Source organism: Microcebus murinus, chromosome 10, assembly GCF_040939455.1.
Source record: "Microcebus murinus isolate Inina chromosome 10, M.murinus_Inina_mat1.0, whole genome shotgun sequence".
NCBI lineage: Eukaryota > Metazoa > Chordata > Mammalia > Primates > Cheirogaleidae > Microcebus > Microcebus murinus.
Genome location: NC_134113.1, coordinates 6,704,746 through 6,719,670, shown reverse-complemented (window position 1 = coordinate 6,719,670; position 14,925 = coordinate 6,704,746). Strand labels below are relative to the sequence as shown.

At 59.7% G+C, this 14,925-nt stretch overlaps 1 protein-coding gene across 2 annotated transcripts in view; it reads right to left on the bottom strand.

Annotated features, from left to right (window-relative positions):
* Window positions 1–14,925, bottom strand: part of TCF20 (transcription factor 20) — a 169,081-nt gene that overhangs the window by 130,694 nt on the left and 23,462 nt on the right. The gene's annotated exons all lie outside the window — the stretch shown is intronic.

Genomic DNA, 14,925 nt, shown 5'->3' with positions numbered 1-14,925 from the left:
TGTCGGCACAGCACTGACCCACCCCTTACCCCGGAGCAGAGCCAGCACCAGAAGGGCATCTAACAGGACAGGAGGGAAAGGGGCCAGGCTGGGGGGTGTTGAGGGGGGCACCGCTCACTGATGCTATCAATAATGGCACTCTTAGGTATCATGAGCCCCATTCTCCAGATGGGGCAACTGAGACCAGGGCTCCCATGGCAGAGTCAGGGCTCACACCAGACGGCACTCAGGCTGGTGAAGGCTGAGGTCTGCGGTCTCTGGGACAAAGCCGAAGGTCTTGGGGGGGGGGGTGGCAGAGAGTGGGTGGCCTTCACTCTCAATCCTGGCCACAGACAGCTGAGGGCGGGGCTGAGGGTATGGAGACGGAGATGACACAGGCAGCCTGGGCTGGGGTGAGAGGCTCACCAGGGATCTCCAAGCTCAAAGAGCTGCCACCCACCCACCAGCCTCCGAGCCATGCGGGGAGGCCACTAACCGTGCCCCTTTCACAGATGAAGAAACCAAGGCCAGGAGAGGAGGCTTTGCTGAGGGAGGTCACCAGCCAGTGAGTGGCAGAGATTGGGCTGGCCCTCTGCTTCCAAGTCCTCGGCTGGTGGGATTCCTGCATGTCTCGTATGGCGGGTGGAGGCAGAAGTGGAAAGGAAAAAGGAAGGAAGGAAACTGGCCTGGCCATGGCCTTGCCCCAGCAGGGCTTATCCAGGACACACACCCCCCGCCCCCCCCCAGTCCACCCCACTCATAGGTCACACAGGGCCCTCCACTTTGTGGCTCTGGAACGACCTCTTTCCCTGAACGCATGATCTACCTGCCTGGGTACGAATTCAGGCTGGGGCCCCACCTGGTTGTGGAGAGCCCCCAGCCCTGGCACACAGTTGGGGTTTAACAGACACGGGGGAGGGGGTAGGATTATTCATGGGAACTCCCACTGCAGCCATCTATCGGGTGCCCCTTGCACCAGGTGCTGTAATGTGTGCTCTTGTTTAATCCTCACCACTCCCCCCCATGAGCTGGGGGTTAGTCATGCTATTATGCAGAGGAGGAAACTGAGGCTGAGCAGTCCAGCCTCTTGCCCTAGATCAGACACAAACAGCTAATCCTAGCCAACACTCAGAGCGGTTGCTCAGTACAGGGCAGGAATCCAAGCGCTTCACAGTATTTGCTCATTTAACCTGCACAACACCCTGCAGGCAGCCATTACCACGCCCCCATTTCCCAGATGAGGGTATGAATGCACGGAGAATCTAAGTAACTGATAAGCACAGAAACCGGGAACCAATTCCAGGTTGTCTGGCCCCACGCTTAACCACCTTTCAAGGTGCTGGGCAAGTCAGGTAAGAAAGTAAGTCATACTCCCACCCTCGCTGGTCCCTGCAGCTGCGCCCTTTCCATGCATTCACTGAGGGACCCTCGTGGAGGACAGGAGATGGATCTGTGGATGGCAGAGGTGTGCACAGCTTGGAGATGGCTCAGGGCAAAGGGAGAAGGAGGAAGAAGAGGAGAGAGGAGGAGAGGCAGAGGACTGGGGAGGGGGAACAGGGAGGAAGGGCTGTGGGAAAGGAAAAGGGTTGGGGAAAGAAGGCAGGGGAGGGGAGGGAGGGGGAGAGGGAAGGGAAGAAAGTGAGGAGGGGGCCCCTCTCTCCCAGGTGCCTGGCAGACCACATTCCAGTCCAGCTGGGGCCAAGGCTGCAGCCCTTCTGTGCCAGGGAAGATCTGCCCCCGCCCGTGCTGCGAGAACATCAAAGCTGGTCCCCAGCCAGCCCAAAGGTAGCATCCTTTGAGGTTTGGCGGTGATGGGGCCATATTTCAGGCTGATATGAAGCAGGCTGTGCCCCACCCCCTCCCACTGGGAGATCCCCATCTGGGCTGTCTACTTAATACCCCATTAAGGGAGAAAATATACAGCCAGCTCCCCCCTTCAGCTGCCCATTCCACGGAAAAGATCAAAGCTGTGCTAGATTCCCGCCTAGAAACTCCATAAATAGAACACAGACTGGGGGAGAGGCAGGTAGAGCCCAGTAGGTGGTGACCATGGGAGGTGCGGAGGCTGGGCTGGGTGCAGGAGGGACCAGGCTCCTGGGTGGGTGCTGGGGGCTGGGCAGGACACGGGGAGAGTCCTGGGCCTGGGAGGGGAGGCACACAGCTCAGCCTGCCCCGCAAGCCCTCCCAACTCAGCAGGACTAGGCACCATCCCCTGGGCTCCCCAAGCCTGTCGCACTGTGTCTGTACCGTGTCACTTGGAGAACTTCCACGTCCTGGGAGGTGTGTGTGGTGGGGACCAATCTGTGCCTATTCTGCCAGGCAGGCACTCTGCTGAACACTTAAGTCTCACGGCAACCTTGTGAAGTGGGCAGAATCATCTCATTTTCTAGCTGGGGAAACCGAGGCACAGAGGAGTTGGGGGACTTGCCCAGGGTGGAGAGGAGCTGTGGGGTCTGGCTGCCCAATGTCCACTCCTCTGTACTGGGGCGCTCGACTGACATCAGGGGACGCCCCTGATGCTGAGCAGGTGGTCTTGGGGGAGGTGAACCCAGTGTCAGTCTCCCCCAGGGGGAGGGGAGAGCCAGGGGTGGGCCCTGGACCCTCTTCTAGGCTGAGGACTAGAGTCCCCGGGGCTCCAGCCAAGCCCGGCCCCAGGTTCTGTCAGCGGCCGGCCTCTGGGGTCTGTTTGTCTCCACACACAAGCTCTTTCCAAACAGGAAATAGGTTCAGAGAGGCTCAGAGACCTCGGCACACAGCAGACCCGCGCCCTCATGGCCCACAATACCCGCTGGAACCCCCATGCAGCCCCCAGCACTGTAAACACAGCCGCTAAATGTCAGACCTGCCTCACCCACCTGTCTCCTGGTCCCCAAGGCTGCGGGTGAGAATTAGTTAAGGAGCCGGCCCGATTCCCTAATTCATGTGAGTGGTGACTGGCCACTTCCTCTTGGTGAGGACTATCTTCCTCCTCCCCTGTCTCCCTGGCCCTCCTCAAGGAGTGGCACTGTCACCCTGCTGGGGCTGGAAACTTGGGGCCGTCCCACCCCTCCCAACCCCTAGCGTTCCTCCTGGGCCCCCTCCCAAACACTCCCCACATTGGCCACTCCGGGGGTCGCGGTGAACTGCACATCTGGCCAAGTCTCTCCCAGGCCCCAGGGGAGCCTCGCCCTGGGTACCTGGATCACCCCGTAATCCACACCGCGATCTCCCGAGCAGCTGCTTAACCGATGGCTGTGGGACAAATGGATGGGCGAAGTTGCTGTTCCTCGGAACACGCTGTTCCAGGATCATGGACCTCTTTCCCACCCAACTCCCATCCATCCTTCCAGACTCTGGCCTCCCCAGGCTGCCCACGCTCTGGTCTCCATGCCCCGTGGCCTGTCCCACGGTGAGCCCTGTCCATCAGTGTGCCCACCGGCCTCCCGGTGGCTGGGAGCTGCCTGAGACACCATGGCCTGGCACTCAGAGGCCTCTGGCACTGGAGGCAGGAAGGGCCCCTCAGGAGTCACGCACTGGCAGCCCTGGAGGGCAGCGGGACCTGGGGGGCCTTGGAGACCTCTGCCCCCTGTTCGGGCGCAGCGAAGGCCTGGCGGATCCCGCCCCGCCTCCTCTCCCCACCCACCGCGGAGGAGCAGCAGGCGCAGGGCACAAGCAATTTTCCGGACCTAGTGGGGCTCGGCGAGGCAATCTGCACACGGCCTGAACCTCTGGCCTCTGCGAGGGGCACGGCAAACAGCGTGGGCATGGCGGCCGCCTGGGCCCCCACTGCCACCCCCCACGTCAAGCTGGCGCATGGCTGGGCCGGAGGCGCAGCGCACGCTGCCAACTCCCCACCCCAGCAGAACGCCTCCATTTTGCAGGGAGAAATTAATGAAAGGGAGAAGCCTGGGAAATTATGAGTTGCCACCTGCAATTTCTCCTTCCGAGGAAAGTGGCGCGATGGCTGATTAAAGCCGCAGCCGTCCTGCCAGGCTGGGCCATCCACTGAGGACCTCATCCGCCTGCAATGGGGCACTGCTAGGGGACCCCCCCCAGGGACACCTCCCCCCTCAGGCAGCCCCTCCCAGGGACCTCTACATGGGGGAAGCCTCCAGTGGAGACAAACTCCCTTTTCCCTCCATCCAGAGGCAGTGAGTGGGCCTCGCTGTGACCCAGGGAGCCCAGCGGGTTACAGGGCAGGAGCCGCACCGCACGCCGGCTTCCTAGGAGGCTGGTGGAGAGTCAGGCAAACGGCACCAAGGGAGCTTCACCCATGCCTGGGCTGTGCTGGGCGCCTTCACCGAGAGCGTCCTCCACGCCACGGGCTGGAGCCATCACAGCCATTTTCCTGAATTTTCCTCCAGGAATGGAGCTCAAGAAGGCAACACCTGCCCAAAGCTGAGGTGAGGGAGAGCCAGGAAGGGGCACCAACCCCAGCCATGTGGTGGCAACACTGGTTCTGGCGACAGCACACCCTGGACATGACCACCCTCGTGCCTGGTCACCACCCTAAGCCTCTCCTTCCCCAATCAAGCCACGTGTCCCAATTCCCAGCCTTCCGTCTGTGCTCAGGCCTAGGGTCACATACAGCCGGGAAGGGTGGCTCTGGAGTTCCACTGCCCCACCTACCGAGACTGGAGCCGGACCATTCCCTCCTTCCAATAGCCCAGTGATCTCCAGCTCCCTCAGATCTTGGCCCTCACCAGGACACAAATTTGGACTAAGGAGTGAATGACTGATACCAGCTTCGTACCTCCTCCTCTAGGGTTTCTATATTCTAAGGCACTAAACTCGACTTCCCAAGTGAAGATGGCAATTTACAGGGGTGAGGAGCTGAGTGAACAGCCCCCTAAGATGGGAATCTGGACGTTCTGGCCCCAGCATCAGGCATTGAGCACACCATCCAAGTCGAAGACCAGGCCTCCCACGCCAGCTCACATCCCTTTGGCTGTGCCTCTTAAGGTAAGCACATTGACCTCTCTGAGCCTTGGTTGCTACATATTCTCTCCTACCCAGCTGTGTGACCCCAGGCAGGTCCCTCAGGTTCTCTGGGCTCCAGCTTGGACAGCTGGGAAGCAGCCTGCCGTGGTATCCTCCAGAAGGCGAACTCTGAGACACTGCTATCTCCCAGCTCCTCGGCCCTGGCCGTATATTATTATAATGGCCTTGGCCAATAGGGGCGCAGGCTATTAGAATGAGTTAAGACCAGATTAATCTGCTTAAAAAAATATGCCTGGTTTTTACGTTGTGCATTCCCTCCTAACAACTCAGGCTCCTTCCAGGCCATTATCTCGTTTTATCGTTAATTCAATTCCATAAACATGTATTAAGTGTCTATTATGTGTGGAGCCCTGGTCTGGTAGCAGGGGTGGGGGAAGGGGGCATGGGGGGGCAGCCCCAGCACCCAAGGTGCCTACAGTCATCCAGGGGACCTGCCTGACCCTCAGACTCCACCACTGGAACATGAAGCAAGTGAGACAGAGCTCAGAGGAGAAAGATGTTCAGCCACCTAGATGGTTTGGGGGTGCTGCTTGGAGAAGGGGGCCCATGAACACTGGGAATGCAGACAGTAACATGTGATGTGCACAGAGAGCCTACTGGGTGCCAGGTACTGCTTTCAGCACTCTATGTACACGGATTCACTTAACCCTCCCAACCACCCAGGGCCAGGCACTAATGTCACCCCCATTTCACAAATGAAGAAACTGAGGCTCAAGGAGGTAATTTACTGAAGGTCCCAAAGCATCCTGGGTAAAGCCATGAAATCCAAGCCCCAAGTCTGGGCTACACCTCTGTGTAGGGTCCCCAGCTCCTAGAAGGGTACCTGGTGAGCACAAGATGTCTGGGAATGAGTGAATGAATGAATCAACACTGAACCTCTCCCACGTGCCAGAACAGAGTTGGTCCCTCCAAGTAGGACCTGGCTTTTGGTGGGCAGAGATGAGGCGAGGACAGGGGAGGGAGATCCGCCTGGGTAGGCCAGGGGCAGGAGTAGGACCTCGGGGTCGGCCAGCCCTGGGTGCAAATGCTGGCTCTCCTCGCTGGCCAGGTGATCACACGCTATTACTTAACCTCTCTGAGCCTCAGTTTCTATCTCTGCAGAAATGGTGGGTAACACCCGCCTCGCTGAGGATGAAACAGGCTGGGACTGCCCAGCCTGACAGGGCACTCGGGCAGGGAGGCCGTGTAGAAGCATGGACAACAGGCCACAGAGGCTGGCCCGGCTGACCTGGGGGGCAGCATCACATGCCCACTCTGCAAATGAGGAGACAGATAAGAGGGGCCCGGCAACCCCCAGGGACAGTCACTGGGCTCCTTGTCATGTCTTTCCCCAGGGATTTAGAGACAGCAAATGCTCCCCGGGGCCTCCCCACAGGCCAATACCAGCAGCCCCCACATGTCCTGGCCCTCTGCAGGGGACGCTGCCTAAGGAAACAGAGCAGAGACTGGACAAGCAAGCACAAGGGACTACAGAGCTGGAAGCTGCCACATGACAGGACCTCAATCCATCACCCAGTCCCCACCAGGGCCCCGTGTCCTGGGCCTCCGCACCCTGGGCCAGCCCCCTCCCCAGCCTCCCAGCTCCCCCCTGCTGCCCCAGCTCCTGGGCCTCCACACTCAGCCCCTCACACATGCAAGACCCACCCCCATCTACACCTCCTGCCACCCCAACCCTGCTCCGCGCCCCACACCTCTGCCCGCACAGTTCCTATTCCCAACGCCGCAGCTCCTCCCGGCGCCCCCTTGCCAGCAAACGTGATTCCCCTCGCAGTCTCAGCTCACACGTTTCCCTCCGAAACCTTCTCTGCGACGCCTGCCCTCCACATTCCCGCAGCCCTCACAACCCCTCAACCGAGGCAGGGCCGCGAGTGACAGGGAATGCAGCTCGAATTCAAGTCCAGCTTCTCATGGACGAGCTGCAAGTCATGTCACCTCTCCAAACCTTGCTGCCCTCACCTGTAGAATGTGGGTGATGCCAGCGCCTCACAGTCTTGTGCTGAGGATGAAATAAGAAAAACTTAAGGAAACTGCCTGGGAAATTGCTTTCATCATCACCACCCTCAGGATGCCCCGAGGCTGCTGTCCATGGGGCTAACTCCACGCTGGTCCTGCTCTCCATCCTCCCCGCCCGTCTCCCCAGCACCCAGCAGCTGCCGAATCAGGGCGCAGAACAGCCAACCCTGCCTGGAGCAGCCAGGAAGGCTTCACAGAAAAGGTGGCGTCTATTCAGGCCTTGAAGGATGCGTAGGAGTTCACCAGATGAGGAGGAAACCCCAGGCAGGGGGAATTGTTTCAGTTGGACTCTGCAGGCCATGAATGCCACACTGAGGAACATGGACTTCGTCCCAGCGGGGTAGGAAATGGAAAGTTTCTAATTAGGGCAATGATAGTCACATGATATTCCTTCATCAGACACTTGCTGAAGGCCTACTATGTGCCAAGTGCTGGGATACAGTTGGCAACAAGACGAACAGTTGCTGGGGCCACAGAGCCCACGTTCCCGGGGAGGACAGTGAGAGACTCTCACCACGCACTCCCGGCGGGTTCGGCAGGAGAGGTAAGCGGTGCTACAGGCCACTGGCATGAACAGAACTCCAGCCTGTGTGTGTGAGCTCAGAGGACATGGCCTTTCAGCCAGGCCTGGGAGACAGGGCACGAAGAGAACATTCAGGCGAAGCCCTGAGGAAGGGAAGAGCATGGCTTGTGGGAGGAAGCAGCAGCCCGTGTGGCTGGAACCCAACACAGGGACCTGTGTGGCAGTGGAGTGCAGAGGGACTGGCCCAAGGGCCGTGGTGAGCAGCTTAGATTTTTATCTCCCAGGCAATGGGTGGCCAGGCCAGGAGCCTGGAACTAGAGGTTCCCAGACCCTGGCTACCCTGCGAATTGCTGGACAGGGAGCCAGCCCGGCAGGTCGATCCCAGCAGGCAGCTCTGTGGTTTGACAGAGCGTTGCGGGACCCCAGCCCCGGCCCGCACGCAGCTGCCTGGTCCAAGTGCCTCCTCCCTGGCAGAGCCGCTGACTGCGGGCAGAGGGAGGCCAGGCCCACCCCTCTTGAGTGTAGCCCAGCTTCTGGCTGAGCCTCCAGTGACCATGGCTCATCAGTACCCAAGAATATACAGCCTGGAGGATGGACCAATTAGGACCAGCACAGCTGACCCAGGGCTGGCCGGGGCAGCAGCCATGGGTCACTCCCCTTGGGAAGATGGACACGTGAGTCAGGAATGGGGGGCACATGCAGCCGCCCCCACAGGGCCCGCACACCAGCTCTCTGACCTGCAGCAGCTCTGGGCAGGGGTCCTAGCAGGGCTGGGGACTGGGACATGTGCTCAGGGAGGCAGCAGGGGCTGCCTGAGTGCTCCCTCTCCTGGCACTAAGAGCAGGCCTGAGACCCTTCCTGGCCTGTTCTGGGGGTTGGGGAGCACTGCATGGTGCGTTGTAGAGTGGGTGCTCTCCATGCCTCACTTTCTTCATCAGAGAAATGGGGGCATTTTTGCCCCAGAAAGTGATTTGAGGCTCAACCAGGCTGTAGATGTGATCAACTTTCAAAAGTACCAAAGGCTGTGAGGATCAGGCCCTCCCTGAGCAGCTGTAAACCAGAGGGACTGCCCGATGCCCTATAGGGGGCTCACCAGTGTCACACATCCATGCTGCCAGCGGGAACAAGGTAAAGCCGAACAGATGGACAGAAGCCCAGGAGCCCCACAGAGCCCAGCCCTGGCCCTATCCCCTCCCAGCTGGGAAACCTGCTGGGGGCCCCAGGCCCCTCCACTGCAAAATGCAGATAAAAACACCAAGGCTGTTACAGTAAGTGCAATAACAGTGTGATCCCAGGCACCCTGCAGGCACACAGATCTGCCATTTGTGCTCCTGACTCTGCCTGTTCTCCCTGTGTCTTCCACAAACCCCTGCACCAGAGCCCTGTATACTCAAGACAGCCTTGGCACATGGGTTACCCAGAAACCGGGACTCAAAAGGGTCTATTTCCTGGAAGGGGTACTGAGACTCTAGCTGGACAGAGCAATAGTTACGCGAAAGGAATGAATCACAAATGGTACAATTTCTGCCAACAAGCAATAGGCACAAGAGGAAGACACTGAGGGGAGGGGAGGCCCTTTCCAGGACTTTGAAATCCCCTTGTAGAGATGGGCAGTATTTATAGGGTATGTGCCATATGGCTAACATACCAGATGCAGGGACCACAGAACAAGGAGAATCGCCAATGCCTAGAAGGTGCCATCATGAATGAATGAATGAGCAAGCAAGCAATTCCTGGTTGGTCTCCCACTGGTCAGACAGCCACTGCCTGGCACCAGGACAGCCCATATAGCCGTGGGCCTGTCTTGTCTAGCCCAGCTTCTGCTGGGAACTGGATCTTCATGGGAACAGCAGGACAGAGGAGTTCCCTGGCTGGACTTGACCTTATGGAGGAGGTGGGATGGAGCCGGGCCTAGGCCTCAGAGGAATCCATGAAAGGAGCTGTGCAAGTGGGAGGGGCAGGGGGGGACCGGGGTTGGGGAGGTTGGATTCTGGAATCCACACTCCCTGCAAAACTGTCAACACCAAGGCCTAAGGCAATGGCCCATGCTCACAGCCACCTCCACCATTGCCTATTCCACCATGTGTGGAGTGGGCTGAGGCCCTGGTCACCTCCCACCCCTGCTCAGCCTCAGGCTGCTTGTCTAGAAGATATGGATGGTCATCCCTCCATGAAAAATCAGGCGTGCAGGCCACTGGAACCTCACACAGCTTCCTCCCTCCATTCCCCAAGCAGTGGGAAAAAGTGTGGGGAGTCCAGCTTCTGGTCTCCAACCTCCCTGTGCCCTTGCCCCACGTGCCTGATGCCCACATCTGCATAGCCCGGGGAAAGGTGCCCAGAGGAGCACAGCTGGAGCCTGGGGAGCTGGCGTGAGTGCTGGGCATGGTTCACCGTTCCCCGTCCAGGAGTGTTCAGGGCAACCGGGTTCTTGCAACCTGCCCGTGCAGGCTGCCTGGCTCACACAGTCACCATGCTGTGGCTCCTGCACGAGCCCCCAGCCTCTCTGGGCCTCAGCTTCCCCACGTGGGAGTACAGGTGCTAATGCTCACCTGTGGGCTTGTCATGCAACGCACCGAGAGCTTCTTCAGTGCCTGGCACTTGGTAGGCCTACAGTGAGCAGAAATACCCTGGTGGGCAGCAGCATTCAACCCAATACTGCTGATCCCACAGCACCAACAAGGGGAGGTCACCAAAGGCCTCTGAGAGCCCAAGGTGGCCCAGACTCCTCCAACCCAATATGGTGTCCTCCCCACAGAGCCCAGCCTGGCGTGCTCTGTCATTCTCCACCCCTAGGGCTAGGCCTCCCTCCCCCGTACCTCGCTCCCCCAGGCCAAATCCTGCCCCCATCATGTCTCACACCCAACCCACCTCCTCCAGGGGTCTCCCTGGTCACCTGCCAGAACCACCTCACCTCCCTCTGACGGGCCCCGCTGGGACCCTGGCTCTGCCCTGGTGACTTCCCTAAACAGCCTGCACAGAATTCTTCCCACCCATCGACAGAGGGGCTCAGCCCCACCGCAGGTGCTTTGCGCAGGCTGCTCCCTCGGCCCGGACGCTGTTTCCCAAGCTCTCTCCACGCTGGCTCCTTCCTGTCCTTCGCCTCAGGGCAACGGCAGGGCTATCTGCTGCGCCCAGTGCTGCGTCCTTCGTGCCCAGACAGTGCCTGCAACCAGGCAGATACGGGCACAGCAGGGAACCCCATTCTTGAGGGCCCCCAGGCTCCTGTGGGGGCTGTCCTTCCGATAGGTGCCTCGCATGGCCACCCCAGGGACCTGGAGATAAACTTGGAGGTGACGCGGTGCGTATCCAGAACTGGCCGGAATCCGTCTCTTCCGGACGTGTGCTCTGGGGCAGACCCCTAATGCGAATCGCTTCTGTCATGAAGACACCCAGGGGCTTGACACGGACCAGCTGCTGCTGCCGAGGGACAGGCTGCCAGCGCGCCGATGGGCTCTCAGCAAAATTGATGGCCGTTGTCAGAAAACGATTTCCCCACGGCCACGTCGCAGGCCCTTGGAGGAGCTCAAATCCCAGGCAGCGACGCCTCCCGCGGCAGGCAGCCAGGCGGGCGGGCAGGCAGCCCACACCTGGCCCAGCTGCTTCCCAGGGCTGGGAGCTGGCAATTGCCAGGCGGCTAGAGGAGCCTGCGGGGCCTGCACCCAGGAGGCCAGAGCCAAGGGGCGGAGGGACAGCAGGGAGCCCTGCCTCCCCCATGCTGGAATGGGGGACCCTGCCCTGCACCTCTTCTATCCGCTCTGTACCCCCAAGCCCAGTGCAGGGCTGGCACAGCACAAGCACCCGGTGAATGTTGGCTGAATGAATGAGCACATAATTCTAGAAAGATTCAGAGAGGACTCCAGAGCAGCATCTGGAGAAGGGATTCACCAAACAGACGAGAAGGGCAAGGGGCACGGGATTCTGGGCACCATCGCCCACCCATCTGCCCCCTGCCCGGGGAGGGAGGGGCGGCTGAATGGGGGTGCAGAATGGGACGCCTCCTCCACCCAGCCCGGGCCAGGACCCACCTCCCCCGCTCCTGGCCCGGAGTCTTCAGCTCACACCACAGTGGGATTTTTTAAACTGGCTGTGCCTCCTTTTAAACGTACAAGGTGGAAGGAAATTGGATCTGATGACACAAAGCCAGTTTCCACATAATTTTTCACAAACCCCAGGAATCAAGGAGTGGCCCGAGGAGACCTGGGGGCAGATGCGAGGCTGTGGGCACCTCCAGAGACTCCTGCAAGACACAGTCCTGCCTGAGAGGGAAGGTTCTGGAGCGGTTCAGTCCATCATCAGTGACCACCAACCACAGGCACTGGGAAGTGGGAGAAGCCGGCGGGAGCCTCAAGGTGCCCACACTGAGCTGGGGGAAGGGGGGACCCCTGGCGGGCCCTGCCCAAGGGCCTGGTGGAAGGGGGGGCCAAAGGTGAGGACAGGCTCAGAGAGGAAGGGCTCTCTGGGGAGAGGCATCCCGAAGCCGTGACATCCAGGCCAGGTGCAAAGGCCAAGGGAGGAGGGCGAAGGCAGCCCAGGCAGGAGGGATGGGTTGGACAAAGGCAGCAAGAGTAACAGCCACTCATTCACTTATTCACTCAACAAACACTCACTGACTCCACCTCTGGGCAAGCTCCTGGGCTGGCCATGGGGCCAAAACTGAATGAGACTCCCCCACCCTCACGGGTTGCTCCATAGGGTGGTGGCAGAGGCAGGGCCAGGGGCTGGCGGCTACAGGAAGATGTAGGCAATGTGATGAATGAAGGGAGCCTAGGGGCCAGGTGAGCAGCACATAAGTGATGGGGCTGGTCAGGGAGGACTCCTCAGAGGAGGTGTCAACAGAGAGTGGCAGATAAGCCAGAGGCAGCCAGGTGGAAGAGAGAGGAAAGGCATCCAGGCAGAGGGAACAGCATGATAAACACATGAAGACAAGAGGCCACATCAAGGGGCTCAGACTTTATCCAAGCACCAGGGAGCCCTGGCATGTTCTGAGAGGGGAGTGACCCAGCCACGTGTTCAGGCGCCATGCAGGTTTTTGGGGTCACAGTAGCAATAAGGAGATGCCCCCAAATGCTGACTCTGTGAACACGCAACATCCAGAAGGCATGAGTGTGGGGGTCCCTGCCCAGGCCCGAAGGTCCCCTGGGCTCCCAGGGCCTTCACTTCACCCACCTAGCAGGGCACGCCACGTGCAGTCAACTAAAACAGACTGACTGGCCTATGGGTTGACCAGTCAGAGCCAGGAGGCCTAGAGGAGCTAGGAGGGCGAGGGGGCTGCCCCAGCCAAACCTTGTCGACACCACCCACCCCTGGTTGCTGCGCTGCTGCCATGCTGCCTGTGTGGCCAATTCTTCCATCAAGACTCAGCCCCAAATGTCCCCTGCTCCAGGAAGCCTCCCCTGACCCCAGGGCTGGGTAGGCCTCCTGGGAGTTTCCACAGCCCTTGGCACCCACCCCACCCCAGCACTGACCCCTAGATAGGGTCATTATTCATGTATGCACCTCCAGTCCTGCAGACGAGCCCCTCGAGGGCAGGGCCACACCTAGCCATCACCGGGTGCCCAGGGCCCCCCGTCCAACCCTGGCACCAAGCAGGGGCTCTGAAACTGCGAGTCGGGAGGGAACGGGGTCTGTGGAGAGGAAAGGAGAGATCACCTTGGCCATCACATCTCCAACTCGAGGTACCCGTCGTCGGGGAGCAAGGCCTGTTGCAGGAACTGCCAGGGGCCAAGTAGACCAAAAGGCTGCAGCCAGGGTGCTGGCTGGCTCCTAGCAGTTCCTGAGGCTGCAGAAACGTCACTGGCCACACAGGGGCCCCTTCCCTGTCCCTCCCAGCCCCACTGCCAGGATGCCAGTCTCACTCTTAGATGACAATGGTGGTGAGACTTCCAGGAGCCTCAGGGCAGCCCAGGCAGAATTACCCTGCCCCCCAAACATAAAGCCACACTTACGCCAGGGCCAGAACACACCCAGAGGCCCCCAGCAGGAAATCAGCACCCCTACCCATCTCTGCGGTCCCTCCTTCCAGGGTACATGTGGCAGTCAGTGGCCCTTTCCTCCCAGCGCTGCCCACTGATCCCAGCGCCCAGGAGAACAAATGCTCACATTTATTGCACTAAGAGCTTTACATACAGACACCATAACGTTGTACTATTCATTGCTGCCTTTGACAGTTGGGGAAATGGAGGCCCAAAGACAAAGCATCTTTCCTGGTCCTTTGCCCATGGAAGAGGGAACTCTAGGATCCCCACAGGGACCAGAACTAGTTTTCCTGCTGTTAACACCATCACATGACCACTACCACCTCCAGCTGAGCTGCACCGTGCCGGGCCCTCTCCAGCCCACCTCTTCTTTCTGAGGCAGGGGTCTGATCATATCACTCCCCTGCTCAAGTGCCATCAATGGCTCCCGCTGCCGCCTGGATCACATCCGAACTCCTTGGTTTCCAGCCCCTCTGAAGCTGCTGGAGCCAGAACTTTCTGGTCTCATCTCCATCACTTCATTCCAGCCAAGTGTTCCCCTTCCTCCAAAGGCCAGGTGTCTGTTCCCATCTCTGAGCCTCTGAGCCCACTTGCTTCTCTCCCTGGAATGCCCTTCCCTGCCCCCTTCGCTGCCAAGTGGACTCTGGCTTGCCCGTAAGGCACTACTCAAAGGTCCCACATCCTCAACGATCTTCCCAGATACTCCGAGTCCCCCAGAGAGCACTGGCTACACTGCCTGTCTTCCTCCCCCTGGGCGTGCTTGGCCCTGTCTGACTCACCACCCCACACTCGCTCTCACTCGGCACGCCCTCGACATTCGCTGACATGAATAAATTATCTCATCTAGCCACACAGCACACCCAAGCTTGACTGGCAGTGGCTCAGCCAAGAGCCCTTGCGTGGAAATCACCACGATGAAGGTGGCAATATTTCACCTCGGCCAGAAATTTCCTGCAAGTTCTTGAATCTCGCCAGAGAGTGTGTATGTGTGTGCGCGCGCATATGCTGGGGGGGACGGGCGGTGCTGGGTGACTGGAGCTTAGATTTACACACGTCTGGCCCACCAAGCTCACCCAGGCCCTTCCAAAGTGTCGCCCCATTAACCCCTCACTGCCCTGGGAGGTACATGGGCAGGGAAAATACCCCCATTTCACTGGCATGAAAAGTGAGGCTCGGAGAAGGCAAGCGACCGGCCCAAAGGCAGCACCACAGGTCAGGGTGGTGTCAACCCACAGATGAAGGCTCTGCTTGTCCGTCCTGGCTGGGGGCGGGGTGGGACAGGGGTGTTGGACTCAGTGGCAGAACAGCGGGGAGGCAGGGGGTTCCAAGGGCCTTTCCCACGCCCCAGAGTGGGAGGGTGGAGGAAGCAGCCCAGGTGGGCACAGGGCGCTCCCGCCCTCCCAGAGCTGGAGAGAAAAATGGCAGCCAGCCAGCAGGGCCCAATTAGGTAGCTGG